Raw genomic sequence first — 8684 nt, 5'->3', positions numbered from 1 at the left:
GACTGCTGAGGCTCAGCACCTGGACGCTGAATTTGAACAGCCAGAGACCAGGGCTATTAGAGGGGTGCAGCATGAGGCCATAAGGATCAGGGATGTCTTGAGGCAGCAATTTGAAGCTGAAAGCCATTAATATTTGTTGCTACGCTCGGGAGTGCAGTGCTTGTAATGCTAGGAGGTAATTGTGATTGGTGCAGACGATGCAATATGAAGGTTTAAAAAAATTACCTGTTGCTTTGCAGGGCTCTGTTTGCTTTCAGTTAATGGAATAAAGATTGCTTTCAAACCAACACAATTCTTTTATTAATAAACAAAAAACAGAGGAGACAAACAACAAAAACATTAGCACTGAGGGGAAGGGTGGAAGGGAGGGTCCCAGGAGGACATGGGGTTCCAGGATAGTTAAAGATTTGTGTATGTACAGGGATCATATCCAACCTTCTCCTCTGGAGTACATTGCAACGGGTACCGTACTTCAGCAGGGCTAAACTGTAGAGTGTTGAGTGAAGTGGGTACTGAGAGTCCACAGTGCTGGTCTGTGATGGGGGAGGAGTGGAATGCAGTGGGTAGAGCCTGGAGCCAGGAGGTTGATAAGAGTGTGTTGGCGGTGACTTGGGAGGGGGGGCGCACATGGGAAAGAGTTTTGTGACAGCGGCTGCTGAGGAGGACAGGCTCGGAGCTGCTCAGTTTGCTGTTCTAGTAGTGCCTGGAACATGTTCGCTTGGCCATTCATAATGTTTAAGAGCCACTCTGTGGCTTCATTCTGGTACACCGTGTTCTCCTTTGGGTCCCTCTTCTCACTGTCCTGCCACTCCTTCAATTCTTGTTTTTCGGCCACGGAGTGCACCATGACATCACGTAGTCCCCTGCACTTATGGCAGAGCCAAGTATTATCTAGACCATACCTGACAAGTTTTTTGTCTAACCTGTTCTTAAATATCTCCAATGATGGAGATTCCACAGTATCCCTAGGCAATTTATTCCAATGCTTAACCACCCTGACAGTTAGAAAGTTTTTCCTAATGTCCAACCTAAACCTCCCTTGCTGCAATTTAAGCCCATTTCTTCTTGTCCTATCCTCATAGGTTAAGAAGAACTTTTCTTCTCCTTCCTCCTTGTAACAATCTTTTATGTACTTGAAAACTTATCATATCCCCTCTCAGTCTTTTCTTTTCTAGACTAAACAAAACCATTTTTTTCAATCTTCCCTCATAAGTCATGTTTTCTAGACCTTTAATCCTTTTTGTTGCTCTTCTCTGGACTTTCTCCAATTTGTCCACATCTTTCCTGAAATGTGGTTCCCAGAACTGGACCCAATTCTCCAGCTGAGGCCTAATCAGCTTAGAATAGAGCGGAAACATTACTTCTCTTGTCTTGCTTACAATACTCCTGCTAATACATCCCAGAATGATGTTTGCTTTTTCGCAACAGTGTTACACTGTTGACTCATATTTAGCTTGTGATCCACTATGACCCCCATATCCCTTTCTGCAGTACTCCTTCCTAGGCAGTCATTTTCCATTTTGTATGTGTGCAACTGATTGTTCCTTCTTAAATGGAGTACTTTGCATTTTTCCTTATTGAACATTTGTCCAATTGTCCATTTCATCCTATTTACTTCAGACCATTTCTCCAGTTTATCCAGATCATTTTGAATTTTAATCCTATCCTCCAAAGCACTTGTAACACCTCCCAGCTTGGTATCATCCACAAACTTTATAAGTATACTCTCTATGCCATTATTTAAATCATTGATGAAGATATTGAACAGACCCGGACCCAGAAATGATCCCTACGGGACCCCACTCGTTCTGTCCTTCCAGCATGACTGTAAACCACTGATAACTATTCTCTGGGAACAGTTTTTCAACCAGTTTTGCACCCACCTTATAGTAGCTCCATCTAGGTTGTATTTCCTTAGTTTGTTTATGAGAAGGTCATGCGTGACAATATCAAAAGCTTTAGTAAAGTCAAGATATACCACCTCACTGCTTCCCCCGTTTCCACAAGGCTTATTACCCTGTCAAAGAAAGCTATCAGGTTGGTTTGACACAATTGGTTCTTGACAAATCCATGCTGACAGTTACTTATCACCTTATTATCTTCTAAATGTTTGCAAATTGATTGCTTAATTATTTGCTCCCTTATCTTTCCAGGTACAAAAAGTTAAGCTGACTGGTCTGTAATTCCTTGGGTTGTCCTTATTTCCCTTTTTATAGATAGGCACAATATTTGCCATTTTCCAGTCTTCTGGAATTTCTCCCATCTTCCATGACTTTTCAAAGGTAATCACTAAAGGCTCAGATATCTCCTTAGTCAGTTCCTTGAATATTCTAGGATGCATTTCATCAGGCCCTGGTGATTTAAACACATCTAATTTGTCTAAGTAATTTTTAACTTGTTCTATTCCTATTTTAGCTTCTGATCCTACCTCATTTTCTGATAAGCTGCCCAACCTGACTCCTCTATACCTGCCTGGCAAGCTGCTAGGGTCCCCAGGCTTCCAGAGTCCCTTACTTTGCTGCCTGCCAGAAGGTCAAGCTGGGATAGCAGGGAGCATATTTTGTTTCAGAAACACCAAATTTCAGAGTTTCCAATTTTTGAGGTTATGGCCTTTTGTCCCAACTCATGATGGAAAAAAATTCCAAAAATTCATATTTTCACAGAACTGAGATTTGGTTTCCTGGCTATCTGTAGTTAGAGAGTCTATATTACACTAGATTGCCAGGGAGTAAGAGAAACAGCCACAAAGGGGAAGGCAAATGTCTTTTTTCCATCACTGTTCACCACAGTGATCAGGAGATAGATTCCCACCTTTAAAGCAATTTTTTTCAGGTAATAAAGATGACACTGTCAGACTGACATGACAAAAGGGGAGATGTCAGAACAAAGTGATAATTTAAATTGTAATAGCTCACCAGAACTGGATGGTAAGAATGGGATGAATGAAGTAAAGGTTAATAAAAATAGTTAATTTATCATTAAAATCTATATTGGAGCACTGGACAGTAGCCAGTATTGTGGTTCTCTTTACAAAAGGCAAGCCTGTGAATAGCAGATTTCATTACAAGGTAAATTAGGGGAAAAAAAAGCAAACCTCAGTGGTTGAGAATAATATAGTGTTAAATCAGCATGGATCTGCAAAGGAAAATTGTGCTTCTCCAACCTAATAAAACTCTTCAAGAAATTCAGAAACCAAACAGATAAACTGGCAGATACAATATACCGGATATTCACAAATGCCTGTCATGAAGTCTCTCAGATGAGGCAATTAAAAAAGCTAAATAGTTGCAGGGTGTAAGTAAAGTTCTATCATGGATTGGAAACTAGTTAAGATATAGGAAACAAAGAATAAAATAAACAGTTTCAACACAGAAGGAAATTAATAATGGGTGCCCCAATGGCTCAGTGTTTAATATAAGGGGCCAGATCTTTGGGCCAGAAAGTGGTTCTCAATCTATTTACCACTGTGGGTTGCATATACATCTACATTATATATATGCTACCTGTACATCTAAAAAAAAAAAAAAGGTTTAGTATTTGTTATCTGACAGCAATGGAATTCAAACCAATATAGTACCTTTCATTTCAACATTGGCAAATGTCTACCAAGAGCATTTTAAATTAGCAAAATGAGTCAAACATTAACTGTTAAAATTAATTTGGTCCCACGCTTACATTAATGGGAGGTCTGGCAACTTCCTTTGCTCAAAACAGTAATTGCTTCACAGTCAGTTTGAAGATGGGTGACAGTACATCACACGAAAGTTTGCATCAGTCAAGCATGCACAATATCGAGACCTAATTCAGCATGTACATTCACAAATGTAAGTTGGTCCAAACAGAGACTCAAACTCTTTTGGCACTCAAAAGACACATATTTTGTCCCACAACACATTTCCATAATTCCTGAATAGAAGTTGCATGCTGTGCTGCGTAAATTGCTTCCCGTCCTTGCAAATCTGACAGCTCCTCTTCCAGTCCCTGCCTGGAACATTAAATGTTGCAGAAGATCTTTAAATTTTAAAATAGGGAAGGTGTAAGGATCCCATAGAAAAGCACCAGCAGATTCTACTTTTACGAAATCTCCAAAACGTGATGAAAAAATTTCTATTAGCTGCTGTACCAAAGCAACAAATATTTCTCTGTGTCACTTTCCAGAGCACCTTCAATGCTTTGTTTAACATCAGGAAATGTGTGAGGTCTCCTTTAATTTGAGCAATGTACATTTCAAGCTTGATCTTTAAACTGGCAACAGCGCACATTAATTCATCAATTACTTTTCCTTCAGACTGTAATTGTTCATTCAGCTTGTTTATATGCTCAGTGAGATCAGCAAAGAATGCCAAGTCTTTCTTCCAATTGTCATCTTTTAATTTGGGATATTTATCCTCCTCTTTGATTTCAGAAAGAAACCACACAATTTCTAGAAGTAATGCAGCAAATCTTTAAAGAACCTTATATTGACTTATCCATCTTACTTCTGTGTGTAACAGTTTATTTCCATATGAGGACTCAATTACTTGCAACAAAGAAAGAAAATGGCAATGTAGTAAAGGTATGGCATAAATGTAATTTATTACTTTAACAACTATGTACATTATTTCCTTCATGAGGCCTTCTCCTAACTTGCTGCATAGAGCCTGTTGATGCACAATACAGTGAAATGCCAACAAATTTGCCTGATCCTTTGTCATTTCGGCAACTAGTCCCCGATGTTTACCCGTCAAACTCGGACTCCATCTGTAGTAACAGAAACAACTGAATTTAGCAGAACATTCATTTCATTGCAGGCTTTGCAAACATCAATGCACATATCTCCCCACGAGTTTGGTAATGACTGGAGTAAAAGCAAGTCTTCCATAATTTCAAAGATGACAGTATCAATGCATTGAATCCAAATGCAAAGTCATGCTCTGTCTCCTATGTCTGTTGGTTCGCCAGCTGCTAAACTTAAAACTGCAAGAATAGGCGATCTTTGATTTAACTTGTACTGCCATTTTTTTCTGAAAGATCTGAGATCCGCCAACATACTGTTCCATTGCTTAACTGCAGATTTTTTATGCTTCTTATGACTTTGTTTTTGTTTTTGAAATCATGAAAGAGATACTCTGTGGATTCTAAAAAGCATTGTTTTACTAGCTCCCCATCTCTAAATGGTTGCCTGTGTTTGGAAAGCATCCAAGAATTTTTGTAAGATGCAAGTGTCACAGCATCTGCTCAAGTAAACATGGCACACAACACTTTCTGATCATTGTTTAGCGATTTCTCGAGGTGACTAATTTTCAACTTTCTATCTTCAGATTTTTCTGGGTATCTACTCTGAAAGTCTTGATGTTTTGTCTCAATGTTTTACATTGTACATTTTGCATGCAGTGAGGACTGTACAACATAATAAGCAAAATGGCTTCCTATCTTTTCTGTAACTGCAAACATTTTTTGTCCAATCATCTTTTACCTTCCTTCTACTGCCAAACTCTGATGCTTCTTTCCTTCATGCTCATTTTTTATTTCATCATTTGCTGAAGCTACCAATGGTTACATGTCTCCATGGACAATAAAGTGATCCATTTTCTCTCATGTGCCCTACTTAATTGCTGACATAACACTGCTGTGACACTCAACTATACTTAACTGCTCGACTTCACTACTCAACAAACCTCACAGAAATCTTTAAATTTTTTTAGCAGGATGTCATGTGGGCCAGAGCTGTGTGCTGACTGGGCCATAAGCAGCCCACGGGCCCCAGATTGAGAATGACTCAGTACCTAAAGCTGCTCTAAAGTGACAGCTGAGGATCTTCTTGTCACAGGGAATCCCCTGCTTGGCTACATGCTTTATTTATAGTGGCATTTGGGGGCAAGGGTGAAAGGGAAGTAGCTGAAGCATATTGCACTCTAGCAATCCTTGGCCAGTAGAATGGTTCCTAAGCAATCATTCCAGCACTCTTAAATCAAAGCAGCTATGTGGTTCTTCTAACTTTGGCAAGTAGCCAGTTCAGTTCCTCTCCAGCCTCCAGAACTGGGAGAAGCAGAAATTTGTCTTAGTTTGGCCCAGGCTGGAGCCTGGACTCTAGGACCTTGCAAGGTGGGATGGTCCTGAGCTCTAACATGAGTCCAAACATCCATATCACAATTAAACAGCCCCTTAGCCCAAGCCCTGCAAGGTTGAATCAGCTGTCACAGGCCAGCTGTGGGTTTTTAACTGCAGTGTAGATATACACTTAGAGAGGACTGAGCCCATTGTGTACAGGTTATTCTTAGAAAGGACTGAGAGAAATTTCAGAACCAAAATGAGATGACTGGGAATAAGATGGCAGATGAAATTCAATGGAGACAAGTGCAAGGTAATTCACCCTAGCAGGAAAATAATTAAGTACTACATGATGAAGGTTCTAATTTCACTGACACCCCTTGCTTAAAAAACAACCACCACCACCACCACCACCAGGCATTCTTCTGGGCAAATGACTGAAACATATGAGGCATACTGCAATTGTCAAAACTGTAAACATTATATTAGTTTGTATTAAGAAAGGGCTAGTGAATAATACTGAACCATTGTAAGTCACTGATATCCCTTCCCCTTGAATACAGAAGCGCCAACTTCTCTTGCCGCTGGTGGGTGCTCGACCACCTCCACCCCCAACCCCAACCCCACCCAACTCCATCCCTTCCCCGTCTCCTGCCCACCCCTATTCCAACCCCTTCCCCATAGTCTCCACCCCAACTCTGCCCCTTTCCTGCCCCATTGGATCCCTTCCCCAAATCCCCACCCTGGCCCCACCTCTTCCCCGCGTTCACCGCGTTCCCGCTTCTCCTCCCTTCCTCCCTCCCACAGCTTGTTACACTGAGAAATAGCCGTTTTGCAGCGGTAAGTGCTGGGAGGAGAAGCTGGGATGCAGTGTGCTCAGGTCGAGCACCAGCACCTTCCCCACAAAAGGAGAAGAACTAAAGCAATCTCATCCACCTCCACAACTGGTCAACCACCCTGGTCTCCAGGTTGCTCCAATTATTCAGCAGGGAAGGATCAGTGGCAAAAAGGTAGATACCCACACCCCACTAGGTGGTCAAAGTGAGGGTGGGAGGGAGCCTGCATGCCACCTATCATCGGCCATTGGCTCTCGACAGTTGACCCAGGCAGAGGAGGCTGCCAAATAGATGACAACTCTTGATGATCTCCTGGGCCAGGCCATGCCAACATGACCATCTGCAAGTCTGGCTCTCGAAGCACCAACCCCATCATTCTCTTGTACAGGAGATGGAGGAGGGGCTCATCTGCAATGGAATAGAGCTGACTGGACAACAGGCAGTCCTGACATGCCCAGGTACTTTAGATGACAGGTTTGGGCAAGGGTCTGTTGAGCTTAACCAGACACTCCACAGAGCCATACAGCACTTGGAGAAAGCCAACAAAATGTGACTCAAATCCAAATGTCTGAAGAGCGTCCAGGAGATATCCATGATCTATCCTGTCAAACTCCTTCTCCTGATCCAGAGGCAGGAGGCTGAATGACCATCCCTACACATGAGAAGAAGTAGGTCCTAGACCTGATATAGGTTGTTGAAGATGGTCCAACCCAGAATGGATAGATGTCTGGTATATGTAGATCCTGCCTGAAAGCACGGACCCAAGCCACAGTGAGATGGCTTGTATTCCATGCTGAGGAGCAAGACTGGGTTTCAGTTCTTCAGGTGGCAGAGGTCCCCCTTCTTAGGCAGCAGGGTGAGCAAAGCCCAAATGCATAACTGGGGGAACACCCTGATCCCCAGACAGTGGTGAGGTCTGTGTCAAGGATATCCCAGAATATGTGGTAGAAGTCCACAGTCAGCCTGTCGATGCCCAGAGATTGGTTGGTGGGCATCAGATAGAGGGCTTCAGAGAACTCAACCAAAGTGAAAGGCTGCTTTAGCCAGTCTCAATTACACATGCTCACTGTAGGGAGCACATCTCATATGACCCCATTGGCACTGGTCAGATCTGGGGAAAAAAGGCTGTTGTAGAAGGTCCTTGCCCTTCCTCGCATCTCCACTGACTCTCTGAGATTGGTGCCATATTCTGCCAGAGCGCTCTTTTTTTCCAGGGTGTAGAAGAAGCAGGAGCCATGATCCATCTCCCAAAGAAGCTGGATATAGGATTGAATTAAGGCGTACCAAACCCAATGGCCATTGAGGGTGCAGAGCTTGTTCTGCTTCTGACACTCTGTGATCAATTCCTCTCACTCCCTCCCAGTGCCTCCTGCCTGTCACGATCAGCTGTTCTGCAGTGTACAGGAGGTGCTGGGGGGGGGGAGGAGCAGGGTCAGGGTGTGCTCGGGGGAGGGGGTGGAATGGGGCAGGAAGAGGCGAGTGGGGGTGGGAGCTTGGAGGAAGGGGTGGGTGGGGGCAGAGGCGAAGCAGAGGAAGCCAGCACTTGTGCCTACCAATATAACTGAAGGACCCAGGCTAAGATCATGACAGTAAACAAGAGAAGTGTGGGATCAGAAATGAGTGAATCAAAATTGGTGTGTTGGAAATTAAGCCTAATTGATAGACAAAATAATGAGGGGACGGACTATTCTCCACATCACTCCCTTTTGGAATCCTTTAGAGACTTTGGAAGAAAAGTTGTCCACTAGAGCTAGCTATGCTAGCACAGCTGCCATCCCCACCACTTCCTGGAACCCCAGACTTCCTTCCTCCTAATCC

Source organism: Mauremys mutica, chromosome 5, assembly GCF_020497125.1.
Source record: "Mauremys mutica isolate MM-2020 ecotype Southern chromosome 5, ASM2049712v1, whole genome shotgun sequence".
Lineage (NCBI taxonomy): Eukaryota > Metazoa > Chordata > Testudines > Geoemydidae > Mauremys > Mauremys mutica.
The sequence above is the reverse complement of the archived record's forward strand: the minus strand, read 5'-3'. Positions refer to the sequence as shown.